Consider the following 15,425-nt stretch of genomic DNA (forward strand, 5'->3'; position numbering starts at 1 on the left):
AGCACAGAGCCTAATGTGGGGCTCGAACCCATGAACCATGAGATCATGACCTGAGCTGAAGTCAGATGCTTAACCGACCAAGCCACCCAGGTGCCCCCAGATTACCCCTTTTTATAAGAACAGCAGTCATCGGATGAGAGACCCCCCCTCATGACTTCATCCTCTTGACTGAATCTGCACAGACCCCATTTCCAAATATGGGCACATCTGCAGTACTGGGGATTAGGACTCCCATAGGTCTTTTCGGTGGGGTGGGAGGGGGGCATCATTCAACCCATAACAGGGTGTAAAGAGACTGATCACGTATCCGGGAATTGTGACCAAGGCACACAATCAGAATGGGCATGTTCAGCAGTAAATCGTTAAGTGCACGGCCAGAGTGCCTGACAGGAATGTCCTGTCTCCTGCTCTGTTGTGCCAGGGCACGGAGCCCTGAGCACCCTCTCAGAAGTGGGTGAATGCCAAGCATGCTCGCTGACGGCTTAAAGACATAGGCAGGCAGAGTGGGTGGTTCCTGACCATTGATTTGGAGAAGCTCTGTCCATTCAGCCTCTTCAGCTGGTTTCAGTGACCTCCTGTTGGCCCTGGGAGGTGCTGGGGCCTCTGGAGGGGTGGGTGATAAGTGAACCACAGCTTTGCCCCCTGCTGGCCTGGGGTGTGCTAGAGGCCAGAGGACAGTATTTGGGAGATGAGTAATAGAACCTCAAAATTCCTAATGTTACCATGATTGTGATCACAGTCACTGTGAAAAATAACGTCATGGAGCGGGTAAAAATAAAATGATTTTCTGGAGGCATTTTTAATTCCTTCACATGCCACAGAGGCAGAAGACAAGGTGGGAATCACAACTCTTCTTGACTGAATATTCCTCTCCCATCTTCTGCAATCCGTGGCTCTAGATGCCTCACTTCTTCTCTAGTTGCAAAAATACTGCTTTTATCACTTGCTGCTCCAAGAAAAATACAATGTGCCCAGCCCACATTCCTATCTGACTTCCTTTGGAAACAGAAGTCAGGGCTGGTTCCGCAGAGCGCCGTGTGGTGCCCTATGGCCCTGTCCTCTCAAGGGACCCCCAGGCTCCCCTTCCTGCTTCGGTGAACTGTGCTGGGTGCTGGGCTCAGGAAGGGAGAACTGACACTTGAGTTGGCTTAGATGCATTATGGAACCTGAGTTCAGGAACTCAAGCTTTGTCTTTACCAATTCTCTGTGAAAAAACAGAGGGAACCTGTGAAGGTCTCCAAACCCTGCCTGTGTGTGAGAGGAGTTATTCCACAGACAGAACCTAGGGTTAGAACGAAGGAACCCCCAAGGTCATGGAGACTGGTGCTTGCTGTTCAGCAGAAAGCAAGGGCATGACTGTGAGTTTTACATAAAGCTAAATTTCTTCCTTTTTAATTATATTCATTATTATAGAATATATTTTATTAGTTTATTTTTACCCACCCCGTGACATTATTTTTTACAGTCACTATGATCATAATCACCGTATCATTAGGAATTTTGTGTGCATTTGCTCACAATTCCTATGTGACCCTTTTATCTAAAAGGGGAAATCTAGACAGAGACATGTGGGTGGGGAAAGCGACCTGAAGACATGTAGGGGGAAGGCCCTGTGAGGATCAGAGACTGGAATCCTAGGTCTACAGGCCAAGCAATGCCCGAGGCCACCAGTAGCTAGGAGAGGCAAGGAAGGAACAGTTTCTTCCCTGGTGCCTTCAGAGGGAGCTTGGCCCTGCAGACACCTAGCTTTCCACTTCTGGCCTCCAGAACTATGAGGCAATTAATTTCTGTTGTTCCAAGCCACTCAGTTTGTGGCACTTTGTTAGGGCAGCCCTAGGAAACTAATACACCTTCATATTTCTGCATGGGGATACCTAGAAAGATATCATAGGGTAGCTGCTAAGAGCTTAGATCCTGGTATTTGATAGACCTGGTTTGAACTGTGGCTCTTCCACTTCATGCTTTGTGACCACAGATTAGTTACTTAACCTGTCTGTGCCTCAGTTTCTACAATATGAAGAAAAGAGGAAAAATTAGAATATTTCATGGATACCAGGGTATGATGCATGAGGTGATCACCTCACAGGCTTGTTAAGATTCTGATAGGAGGTCAGCAAGTGTGAACTGAGCACAGGGCTGCCACATGGGGGGCACTTGGTACCCTCAGCTGATGTGATTATTAATGGGGACGTTGGACCCCTGTCAGTGGAAGCTTATGACTCATGCAACATGAGCTCTGCATGGCTCCAGGGCTGGCTCTAAGGTGCATGACCCATGTAGCCACACGGGCCCTGCGTTCACAAGAGCTCCACCCTTAGTTTAATGCTCTGCTGACACCACCTTGAAATTATTAATAATTTTTTTTGAGAGAGAGAGAGAGAGAGAGAGAGAGAGCGCGTGCATGTGAGCAGGGGAGGGGCAGAGAGAGACAGGGAGAGGGAGAGAGAATCCCAAGCAGGCTCCACACCACCAGCACAGAGCCTGATGCAGGGCTCGATCCCATGAACAGAACAGAAAGATCATGACTTGAGCTGAAACCAAGAGTCAGATGCTCAACCGACTGAGACACCCTAGCACCCCATTATTAATTTTTAAACAAGGGGCTCCCATTTTCATTTGCACTGAGCCCACAAATTATGTAGCTGGTCCTGACTTGCTCCACCAGCCATGCACATGGGCTGAAAAATCTATCTGTCACCAGAATTTGCAAGAGCAATTTCTCTTCAGAATTTAAGGGACTCTCAGGAGTCTAGCTTCTTTACTAGCTTCAGAGCATTACTGTCCCCCAGTGCCATCCGTCAGACGTGGGTTGCATTTAAATTTTCAAATTTGTCTCAGACTTAATTTGAATACAACAGGTACTTAAAAAAAAAAAAAAAAAAGCTCCCTTGAAGAATTTTTCCCGGGGTTTGGAGAAAAGGATAAAGAGGAAGGACTTTCATAGCCCATTTCCATCCTGATTCTTCGGCGTGCACCCTGGGGCCTTGCATGGTGTACCTGAGTATGAAACGTGTCCCACTGGCACTTGTAAAGGCTCCCTCAGAACAAGGAACACTTTTATTTTTAGCCCAAAGGGAGATTTTGGCCTCTTTAGCCAAGCTGCCCCAGCCTTCAGGCATCTCTCTCCTTAAATGTTGCATTCAACAAATATTTATTAATAAGTATTTATATGCCAGTGCTACTCCAGGTATTGGGGAGGCAACATGGAACAAAACAGACAAAATCTGAATTTCCTCATTTATATCAGGCAAAAATAAAAGCTTGATGAAAAATAAGGCAGGGAATGTAGATGCAGTGGGTCAGGAGGGTGGGACTGAGGTTTGCTATTTTATAGGGGGTGGTCATGACCAGCTTCTCTCAGGACATTTCGGGGGAGACCAGAAGGAAAGGAAGGGAGGGTCATGTGGGTATGTGGAAGGAGCTTTCCAAGCCAAGGAAGAGCCAGTGTGGAGGCACAGGAGGGTTTAGGCCTATTTACTAAAGCAAGGATACTGGTGTGGCTGGACCGGTGAGAGGCAGACAGGTGAGTGTGGTAAGGAGAGCCCCTGGCTCAGGGGGACTGGCAGGTTGTGAAGAAAACTGTGGATTTTACTCTGAATGAGATGGAAATTGGAGGGAAAGGAAATGTCCTGATGGCTGTGAACTTGCTAACAAAACATGGACAGGAGGCAAGAACAAAGCAAGAGATCAGTTAGGTGGACACTGCAAGACTCCAGGTGGGAGATGACAGGGACCTGGAGGTGGCAGGAGTGGGATGGTGAGAGGTGGTCAGATAGGCATCTATTTTGAAGGCAGGACTGACAGCACTGCCGATGGTCTGGATGTGAGGTGTTGGCGGGGGGTTGAGGCAGTCCAAGGTGCTGAGCATGAACACCTGGAAGAATAGTGCCATTTCCTGATGGGGACACGATGGAGAGCAGGACAAGGAACCTGTCTGAGACATGTTCAGTTTGTGATTGCTATGAGACCACCAAGTAGAGATATCAAGAAGGCCACTGGATATGCAGCAGAGGCTGCCATTCGGGGAGACCTTCTGCACACAGCAGGTACTTAAAGCAGTGGGACTGGATGAGGTCACCTAGCACAGGTATCAGTAGGGAAGAGAAGAGGCCTAGGGACAGAGTCAGGCACTATGATGTTTAGGGATCGAGGAAATGAGAAGAGGCTAGCAAAGGAGGCCAAGAAGGAGACCCCAATGAAATAGGAGAAGCAAGAGAAGATGTGGTCTTCATAGTCAAGTATTTGTAAGAAGGAAGGACAGGTACCTGTGTCAAATGCTGCTGGAAAATCGAAGGAGATGGGGAAGAAAAATTGATCATTGGATCTGCCAACATGGAGGTCATGGGGGACCTTGACAAGATCAGTTCAGTGGGCAATGTCTTGACGGAGTGAATGTAGGAAAGAATGCAAGGCCCTATTGTAGGGCCAAGTTGTGGAGGCAGGAGCTGGTAGTGGATGTGGGATGAAGGTAGGTTCTCCAAAGATGGGCAGAATGCTTGTGCCTGGATGGAAATCACCCAAGACAGGGGAAGGGGGAGACTTGGTGATCCAGGACAGAGAGGGGGTGATTGCTGTGTCATAGATTCTAAGTCTAAAGTTCTCTTTTGGCCAGCAAAAGAGCGGATTCAGGATTGAAAGCAAGAGATGGTTAATGTCCAGGAAAAGACAAGAGCCCCGAGTAAGGGTCCTTGCCCCATATTTATTCAGATCAGAAGGCTTACAAATGTGATGGGCATGTACAAAGAGACAAAGAAACTAGGAACATTAACTTGGGGACATGAAGGAAAAGGGGGATTTTGAAGATATAAAACAAAATCCTGGTGCCAGGCAGATGGGTAGATGCTTGTCAATGGCAGACAGGAGGCGCCATGCCTGTTTATCTTTGCTAGCCTAGGGGATAAGACAGAGAGAGGGAATAACTTCAGGGTTAATAAGGCACCTTTTCTTTTGTTAACCATTTCCACTCTGGGCAGTCCATAGTCCAATTCACCAGTTTACCTAGCCTGGCCCTATCCTTCTGTGAAAACAGCTTTTCTGCTGTAGTACTAAATTGGGGGTGCTTCCCCCCTGAATATCTAATCTTGTTTATTTCACATACCTATGTATTGGGCACCTTTGCGCCTGTTCCTACTTTAGGCCTTTGCCTCTCCCTCTCTATTCTGGGGGTTCTGTATGCCCTCTCTACTTGGGGGTGCCTTTCACCTCCCTATTCCTGGCACCTTTGTGCCTCCTTATTCTTGGGGTGCCAATCTGGTTTACCCAAACTTGGGTGTAAGCATTTTATGACTTTGCATTTCTTTATGCCTTGTTAACCCATTGGTGTAAGCCTGGAGAATTCCTAAGCTTATCCCCCACCCTGCTGGAGTAATGTCCTTGAGAATGTGAGAGAAGTTGAAATCTACTGTACAAGCAGGGGGTGGACCCCCTAGAGGAGCACAAATGTTTTATGCTTTGTGGCAGAGGTGGGGTAGCGCATGTGGGCACAGGTACAGGTCTGGTGGCAGTTTTAAGCTGGGAGTGATGGAAGTTCTGATTAGTTCTAGTTTCTCAGTGAAATAAGAAGTAAAATCATCAACTGAGAGTGAGGAGGGTGTGGGAGGTTTGAGAAGGGAGGAATCCGAGTGAAATAATAATCCAAGACATATTTTTTTCAAAACCTATTAATAGGTTGTGAAATTGATTTTGAAGGTTGCCCTTGGCACATTTTAAGTAAATGAAACAGGACAGGATCAGAGAAAAAGGGAAACATCACAGTGTTAGTTCCCCAATCTTTATTTCACTCCTGTATATATGGATGTGATTTTTTTTTATTTTTAAGTTTGTCAAAGACTGATCAGAGCAAGAGAATGGATGAGTTAATAAAAATGGAGCACCCACATCCACATCCACCTGCCTGGTGCAGGCACAGACTAGGGAAGGTGTGGCTCAGGGTTGAGTTTAGTCATGGGAGTCACTTGAGAGAGGCAGGCAAGACAGTTATGCAAAGGAAGGGTTCTACTCCCAAACCATGGGATCCCCACTGGAAAGGAGGCAGATGTAGACATGAGGCAGAGGGACAGTGACCAGGGTGCATGGTTGGTGAATTGTAGAGCATGGTAGTGGCTGAGCCAAAGCAACTCTACAAGAAAAACAAGATTTCCTAATTCCTCCTCAAGACTGAGGGCAAGGCAAATTGTGTTCCTTCACCAATGTTCATTTGCAGAGGTTTTCTGTTGAATGGCTTATCATAAAATGCTTTATCAGTCAGAGAGCACTCTCCTTGTGTCTGTGTTGGGCTTTGGTATGGTGTGTAAAATATCTGAGGTCAAATGGTATCATATTTTGGTCACTTTTCCCAGCATTCACCAAAAGGAAATTTCTCTCAAAGGCAGTTTTGTTGAATTAAATAATACTTCACCATCCCATTGTAAGGTACTTTCAGTTCTATCAACCTTCAACAACTATTCTGCTATGTTCATCAGTTATTATTTCTATTTCTAGAATGATATTTATTTTAGAAAAGCATCATAATTCTTAAGAGCTATGAAGTCTTATGTGTTTTGGTTATGTTTTCTTTTCTTTCTTTCTCTTTCTCTTTCTCTCTCTCTCTCTCTCTCTCTCCCTTCCTTTCTTTCTTTCTTTCTTTCTTTCTTTCTTTCTTTCTTTCTTTCTTTCTTTCTTTCTTTCTTTCTTTCTTTCTTTCAAGAGAGGCAGAGGGAAAGGGAGAGACAGAATCCCAAGCAGGCTCCACACCCAGAACACAGCCTAATTCAGGGCTTGATCTCACAGCCATGAGATCATAACCTAAGCCAAAACCAAGAGTCAGATGCTCAACCGACTGAGCCACTCAGGCACTCCTGAAGCCTTGGTTCTTACACCAGACCCCTTTCCTCTCTGGAAGAATTGAATATAGCTTTCCCTAAAAGCCTTTCACACCTTCACTATATAGTCTTTCATGGGATGTGTTAAGAATCCCTCCATACTGGGGCACCTGGGTGGCTCAGTCGGTTGTGTCCAACTTCGGCTCAGGTCATGATCTCACAGTTTGTGAGTTCGAGTCCCGCGTCGGGCTCTGTGCAGACAGCTCAGAGCCTGGAGCCTGCTTCAGATTCTGTGTCTCCTCCTCTCTCTGCCCCTCCCATGCTCATGCTCTGTCTCTCTGTCTCTCAATAATAAACAAATGTTAAGAAAAAAAAAACTTAAAAAAAAAAAAAAAAGAATCCCTCCATACTAAAGATGAACTAAAAGCCACAAGTTTAAATGGATTCATGGTAAAAGAGCCACTACAATGTTACACTTTTGTGCCATTCATTTTCTTTCCTTCTTATAGCTGATCATATTTTTCCTCTTGCAATTACAATTTTAATGGTTTCTTGATGCTTACACTAAATGAAAAATGTCTTAGAGAAACTAAAAGAGGGACACCTGGGTGGCTCAGTCAGTTAAGATCTCTTGCCCCAGTCGGGCTCTGCACTGGGTGTGGAGCCTGCTTGGGATTTTCTCTGTTCATCTCTCTCTACCTTCTCCACTCAAGCTCTCTCTCTCTCAAACTAAATAAATACACTTAAAAAAAATAAAAAACCAAAAGAGTTTGATTTCTACCTCATATCAGTCATCCAAATCAGACTTTGTCAAGGTATCTCTCTTGAGATCCTGAAACACAATGCTTAAAATCTCATCAAATTCCACATGGTCCTGCCTATTATTCTGATTTCTCTGTCTCAACCATTATTCCAGGTGTTGTATGCTCAGAAGAGCAGATGCATAGAGTTCTTACTGGTGGGACATCACTGGTGGGATCCACATGTTAGATTGCAACCCCCTGGTAACAGCTTACTCCCTCCGTGAGGCTGCCTGTGATTGGCTAGTTTAAAACAAATCACATATCCCACCATCTTGTGCTTCCATTGGGGGGGCCCTGCACCCACCAGAAACAGGAGGAGGGGATGTTGGTGGTTATGGGGCAGAAATGATGGAGGCAAGAGGTGCATATGCTCTCAGATGCTTCTATGTATTTATAGAGGAAGAATTTGACAAATGACTGGCCTGGACAGTCAGGGGTATAGACTGCCATTACCTGACATGATTAAGAAATTCTCCTTCAGATGTTCAAATGTTCTCTTGTCTCCTCGACCCATGGTTCTCAGTGTCCTCCATTCTACACCTCATCAGTCTTCAAGGAACCAAGAGCCAATGATCGATTATAGAAACAAAGAGCTAACTATGTCCAAGAAGGACATTTACACAGTTACAAGCATCCTGTGATTACCATGAATGCTTCCAATAAGGTCTGAAGGCATAAATGTCTGCGGTAAAACTGTGGGAAATAACACTGCTGGGAAACATCTGGGATGGTCTTTGGGGGGCCAGGGTGACTGCTCACAGGCATGAAGGCATAACCCTCCTGGCAGAGGGTTAGTGAGGAACTCTTGATCCTCATCCATCACAAGAAATGAAGGGGGGCTAATTCTTCCTGACTGTCTGCCCTGCCGGCTTCTGTGAGGCTGAGAACAAGCATTCCCCAGACCCAGGCAGATGCTGCCAGTGGTCTGCCCATCTCCCCTCAGACTCCTCTACCATTTTCCTGGCCTAGGCCAGCACCTGTCTCTGTGGGAGGAGGGCTTCAGGCTGACAGCACCTGCTGTGCCTGCACGCAGAGACAGCAGAAGTGCTGGGGGCGGCCCTTGGCCAAAAGCGGACCCACGCAGGGGGAGAACTACTCCAGTCGGCTGGCCTCTGTTCTAGCCACTCTGGTGGGCCCTAGCCAGTCTCCAGAACTTTCCTGTGAAGACCTCCCCTTATTTCCTGGTAGACAAAGGAGGATGAGATTCTCCTTAAATCAGAAATAAGGCACAATCCCCCACAGAGCCTGAGCATGGCTTTGTGACAGGACTGTGCTGCTAGGGCAGTGGATGATAGGTTTCCCTCCCAGACTCTCCCCATCTCTCCAGTCTGATCTTTAGGACATGACACTGTCCTCCACAGGTCCCATACACTGATTCTCATTCTTTGCACCTGACATTCCTCTATCTGAAACCCAATGATTACTAGTCGTCCACCAAATAATCCACCTTTCAGAGCTAATCCCTTCCACTGTGAATCCTTTTCTGATGCCTGGGACAAGATAAAGTGCCCCTTCTATATGCAACCAATGGCACGCTTGAATAGAAAGAGGTCACTGTGCCCTGTCCTCACCCCTGCTCTTTGATATGACCCCACCCCTAGTAGGTACCAGAGTCCTGTGAAAATCCAGTATAAGAGAAGGGGCTGGCTCAAGCCAACATTACAATGTAGACTATCTATATCCTTTACAATACATTATGGCCTAAGGTCACCCTGTACACTGTTTAGGGAAAGACATTAGCTAAAAAATTAGGCATAATTGGGGTATGAGACAGGCCCATGGGAAAACTATGTGTAATGCCAAGTATGTGTTAAGTATGTGTCAGGACAGGAATGCAGAGAGCATGGGTAGGAGGCCCCAAGGACAGATGGCCAGGAAAAGGGAGGGACAGGTTGCTGTGGAATATGACTGCCACTTCATACATCAGACCTCACCCTACCAAGGGGTAGAAGCTTTGAGAAAAGAACCCTACATGGATATCTTCATCAACCTGGGTGGGGGGGCCTTCCTGTCTGCTCATCTCGTTGGCCCCTCCCTCTCCTCCTCCCTCCCTCCTTTTCTGAGAAGCCACTAAACTGTTGGGGGTGGAGTCTCCTTCCTTCAGGGTGTTGATCCAGAGAAGCCTCTGAAATACACCCCCACCACCCCTGTGTTTGATTAATAAAGAGAAGGCCTAATAAAAAAGAAAACATCTTTAAAAAGACAGGGCCTCTGTCTTAGTTCCCATTCAGATCCCTAAACTGCCAGGGGGAAAAACTGCATGGGAAAATAATAAAGCACTTTAATTAGGAGTTTTTGGGTTCAAATTCAGCACATGTCTGTCTCCGGAATCAAGCACTGACCACACTGCCCTGTCCTCAGCAGCATCTGTAAGCACACCCTGCTAAGCTGGGGGGCCCGAAGGACCAGCAATTACACAGACACACCTGCATCTGCACCAGTCAGATCTCAGATCTCAGATCTCAAAGGAACTCTGAAGTCCCTGAAGTCAGCCAGGATTCCACACCTCTCAGCAGCACAGAAACCAGACACCAGAGTGGCCTGAATATGCATAACCAAGGCCTGCGGGTTGCATTCAGTTTGTAATTTACTAGAGGAAGATCAAAAATTTTCATCAAGTCTTAATGTATCAGTGTCCCAGCTTAATGCAATTCCAGACAAACCCCACAGAATGAAATTTGACTGGAAGAATTAATAGCATAACGAAAAGAATTTGGAAAAAAAAAAAAAAGAAAGATGAAAGTATGGCAGATGGAGTAGGACTTTCCTGCCAAACAGTACAGATTACAGAGCTGGGGAGAGGTTGATCCATTCACCAAACAATGCTCGGTAAAGTAAGAGTTAAGCGGATTCTCTTTAAATCTGTAAAATGGACACCATCAAAGTTAGAAGGAAACATAAATGGTTAGTTGTTTGAGGATGCAGAAGGGCTTCCCAGGCACAAGAACCGTTAAGGAAATCCAAAGGAAAAGTACAAGCATTTGATTCTACAAAACGCTGAAGTGTTTGTAGGACAAAAAAAAAGTCATGAACACTCAGCACTTAGACAAGAAAAGTCTGGATAGTGAGATGAGGGGTATTGTTTGGATGCCACCTCACTCTGGCGCCATGTATCCAAGTGACAAACCCCGTGCCTTCCAAGACACAGCTGCTGGTTTCAGCCCTGCCTGTCGGTGTGGGATCTTGGCTCATTTCTGGGGACTCAAAAGTTCCTGTGCAACCCGACCCATGAAGGTGCCTTTTGCTTACCACAAAGAAGAGATATTTGTCTTGATTCATTTTTTTAAATATTTATTTATTTTTGAGAGACAGAGCATGAGCAGAGGAGGAGCAGAGAGAGAGGGAAACACAGAATCCGAAGCAGGCTCCCTCCCGGCTCTGAGTTGTCAGCACAGAGCCTGACAAGGGGCTTGAACTCATGGACCATGAGATCATGACCTGAGTTGAAATCAGAAGCTTAAACGACTGAGCCACTCAGGTGCCCCTGTCTTGATTCATTTTTAAGAAGTATTTTTGTAATCAAAGCACAGTTAAATGCAGTTGGACATTAGCTATTTGAGAAAAAAAATAAAAACACCTCTGGTGATTTCATAATAAAGAAAAAAATGTCTTATAAAGCAAATAAAGTTTATTTAGCTTCCTATTTAAACTAGTTAAGTGTTTTGATTTTTGTATTTAGTATTCCTGACCTAGAACATGGTATCATATATGTGAAAAACAAAGTGTTTGTTTATTTCATTTACTATGTTATTCTACTCAATTAAAATAGTTAATTCATTAAAAATTGTAAAATACAGGGGCCCTGAGTGGCTCAGTCGGTTAAGCATCCAACTTCGGCTCAGGTCATGATCTCGAGGTTCATGGGATCGAGCCCCATGTCGGGCTCTGTCCTGACAACTCAGAGCCTGGAGCCTGTTTCGGATTCTGTGTCTCCCTCTCCCTCTGCTCACACCCTGCTAGTGCTCTCTCAAAAATAAATAAACATTGAAAAAAAGAATATTAAAAATACTTAATGACATGGGATAGCCTGGCCCCTGACCAATCACAACAGACGCTGGCCACAAACTAGCAGGTTGAAAACTCTGCACTACCGGCTCATCAGTTCTTCCTCTTCCTTCCCTGTGTCTGGCTTCACAATCTCCATCTCTGCTCCTGGATGTGGGCTTCCTGGTTCTGCTTTGACCCCTTCCTGCTTGGCCTGTGGTCTCTCCCTGTGTAAAACAGCTTCCCTGTTTTCAGTCCCCAGCGTGCCCCAATGACACCTTGTCTGCAGCTGCTTATTGAAAATTTCTATCTTGGTAACATCCAGAACTTTTGTAGGGGCCAAGGGCAGCCCACCCTAAGATGGGCCAAGATGCCATCTTCATGGCATGAAGATTATTTTGACTTCAAAGCAATCAAACCCAGCAGATTCGAGGAAAAGCTCTTTACCTCTCCCTCAACTGCCTGTCCGTACCAGGAAGAGAGCTACTACCAGAGATGTCTCTGTACCTAAGAAACTTATCTGCATAATAGGGCAACCTCAGACCCCTAACCCTCTCCTTATCCTCATGTTGCCTGACTGTCCTTGGAATCCCACGTCCGTGTGGATTCCCCGTATGTCATTAAATTTGATTTTTTCCTGTTAATCTGGCTCACAAGAATCCCATTTATTCGATTCAAGTCCTTAGAAGGAACTTGAAGGGCAGAGGAAGTTCTTCCTCTGCAACACTTTTAAGTTCAAAATATTAAAAATTAAAAAAATAAATCACACTATTTCCCTCCCACTTTCTTCCTTGGCCGCAAATGCAGGAGTGAATACACACACACACACACACACACACACACACACACACACACACGCACACACCCGATAGGTCCATTTTTCTCAAAACACTAGTTTCCTTGACTTCTGTGATACCGTCCTATTCCATTCAAATCCCAGAGACTACTTCCTTTCCATGCTTTGGAAAAATCTCCGAAAAAAATCTGGAGATAAATTCCCTCAGCACTGGAGACCCAGAAATGCGAGTAGGCAGAAGTTACTGTCTGCTTGTGGCCACGACCCCTCTGATGTCAGTATCACCTTTCCCAAGGCTCCTCCACTAGCCAACCAGAGTCCTCTCAATCTCTGAAATTCAAACTCTGGCTTCCCCCATTGATCTTCTGTCTTAAATGCAAAAGAGGCTGAACAGCCAGGGTTACCCATCTGTGAAAAAAGCGCAGAATAGTTGGATGCTGGCAAACTCTTTCTTAAAAACACCAGATTTCAAACAATCGATGCCTGTGAAGTGGCCCCTGCCATCAGCAGCCCTTTGTTCCAGATTCAGTAGCTACCTTTTCAGGAGTAAATGCAGCCCTTGACCCACTACAGAATCCATACTGCCAGCTCCCAGGGAGACAAGTGAAACCTCCGGGGTGCACCTTCTCACTCAGTGGAGGTGATCAAACAAGATGTGCACCAGCCCAAGAACCCCTACCTTGCCATACCACATACACAGCCGCATGGGAGGCACACTCAGGGAAGGCTGGTTGACATCTGCATGAAGACATGCTCCCTAGAGCCTGTTTGCATTGTTTACTCGACTCCTTTGGTTCCCTCAAATCTGACTAAGCCCTGGAGAATGACTCCTGTTAGTCTGGCCCACAACAGCTGCAAACAAACAATTTACAAGGGGGGATTACTGTGCCTTTTTAATGTCCAGAATTTAGATTTTTTGCTGTCCTAAGCACTAATGGTCCTTGGAAACTGCCCAGATGTCAGAGGTGAACTAAAAAAACATTTGGGTGAACTAAACAATCCCCAAAGCGGACTCCTTAGAATACTGGATCCTAAAGATGCTTCATGAGAGTGTTCTGTGGCCAAATGAAGTTGGCAAACAGTCCATATTATGGCATCACCCTAAAGAGACCCAGTGCACACTATAATAATAAAGGCACTAAAAAGTCCTGCAGAGGAAACCCTGTTTAACATTAGCATTTGTCCTAATGCGTTCTACCACTATAACTCTTTAGTAATTTTTTCTTTAGTAAAGTTGCACCCTAAAACACAGCTTGGTTAAATTCTGCTGCAAACAGACACTGCCCAGGGTGTACCTCTGAGCACAGACACCGCTAGCAACTCAGCTGTGGTTCAGGGAGATGTGTATTGAGCCTGGAGCCCTGGTCCCAGCTTTGGTGCTTTGACCTCTCCAGGCCTCTGTTTCTCACTTACCAAGTGGAATTAACAGTACTTTGGTGAAAAACACTGAGGTATTATCTGTAAAAGCATTTTGCAAAGTGCTATAAAAATGATTATCTGCTAAGGATATACATCTATCTACTAAGGATATACCAAGGGATAGTTTTGTTCATTCTTTTCTATGTCCTGTCCCTGGTGTTGGAGGTGAGGCAGGAAGAGCTATGATCTGGCTTTTCATTTTGTTCACAGACAGTGGGCAAGTGGGGTCCACACCTGTGGTGGCCCTGACGTCTCATCAGGGAAAGGAGGAAGGAGGTCAGGGGAACCTTCCCAGCTGAAACCACCAGAACTGTGAAAGACCATTAGGAGGGCTGGACATACATTGGGGGGGGGGGGGGGGCAGTGAGACATAATACCAAGATGACATAGCCTGGGGAGTATGTGAAGAATGGGTCCCATTAAGGCTGGCCTCCCAGGGCTGCATGCCCCTGCACGTAGAAATCAGTTCTCAGTCTCCTCTATGCAGAGGAAGCAGATTCAGTCCAGTAAAGAGGTTGATTCTGGAGAACCAAACTCCTCTCTTTTTTTTTTTTTAATTTTTTTTTAACGTTTATTTATTTTTGAGACAGAGAGAGACAGAGCATGAACGGGGGAGGGTCAGAGAGAGGGAGACACGAACTCACGGACCGTGAGATCATGACCTGAGCTGAAGTCGGCCGCTTAACCAACTGAGCCACCCAGGCGCCCCCCGAACTCCTCTTTGGAGTAGGTAGTGGCCCTTGACTTTGGTGAAGGGGAGGAAAGGCCTCAAGTGAGGACAGAAGGGCTGCTGGGAAGCTCTAGTGAACAAGCACATCCCAGACCCCAGAGGGAGTCAAGCTCCTCCCATCCACCCCTGCAAGGGCAGCAGGTGTGGGTCATTTTAGGTCTCCTTCTCTACCTAGCTAACCTTCTCTACCTGCAGAAAGTGGCCAGACAAAAGAGGTCCTGGTTGCTTTGCTCTCATGTCCTCAGTCTCCAACTACTGAGAGCAGAGTCTGTAAACCTCATAACTCCTGTCAACCACTAGCCTTCTCTAGACCCAGATGCAAGGACCCCTCACTGTCCCAGGCCCCACCTGACCCCTGACGCCCTCTATAGAACTACCCCAGTACCCCAGCACTGGGAATGCAAGGGTTCTCTAGAGACACACTGGAAGCTGAGGCCAAAAGGAAAATGCACACTTCTCTATACACCTATCAAAATATCCCCCCATATTTGAGCTGGGTAAAAAGTTAATAAAAGCTCCACCGCAAAAAAAAAAAAAAAAAAAAAAAAAAAAAAAAAAAAAAAAGGACTATATATAAAGCCAGCATTGCCTAATCTGTTGCAGGCCACTGTCAACCCTCATAAACCTCCAGGTGGGGACCGGACAAACTGAGGGTGACTGGAAACCACTGTTCCCATTGCACAATAATGCAGGGGCCTAACAAAAGCTGTCTTTATGTTAAATGTTGGTATTTTGTTCATCGTTGATTTTTTACATTAAACTTTATTTTTTAAAACACTGCCTTAAAATATCTTAATTACGGAGTACTGCCAGTGTTTATTTTTGCTCACTATTCACAAAGTCCTGTCGGTGGGAGAGTGCTCTGAGATTTCCTTATTGATGACAGCACGTTC

At 45.8% G+C, this 15,425-nt stretch overlaps 1 protein-coding gene across 3 annotated transcripts in view; it reads right to left on the reverse strand.

Moving 5' to 3' along the window:
• The window catches only part of RIN2 (Ras and Rab interactor 2), a 225,342-nt gene that overhangs the window by 208,770 nt on the left and 1,147 nt on the right, over nucleotides 1-15,425 (reverse strand). The gene's annotated exons all lie outside the window — the stretch shown is intronic.

Source organism: Puma concolor, chromosome A3 (assembly GCF_028749965.1).
Source record: "Puma concolor isolate L17-30 chromosome A3, mPumCon1.1.hap2, whole genome shotgun sequence".
Lineage (NCBI taxonomy): Eukaryota > Metazoa > Chordata > Mammalia > Carnivora > Felidae > Puma > Puma concolor.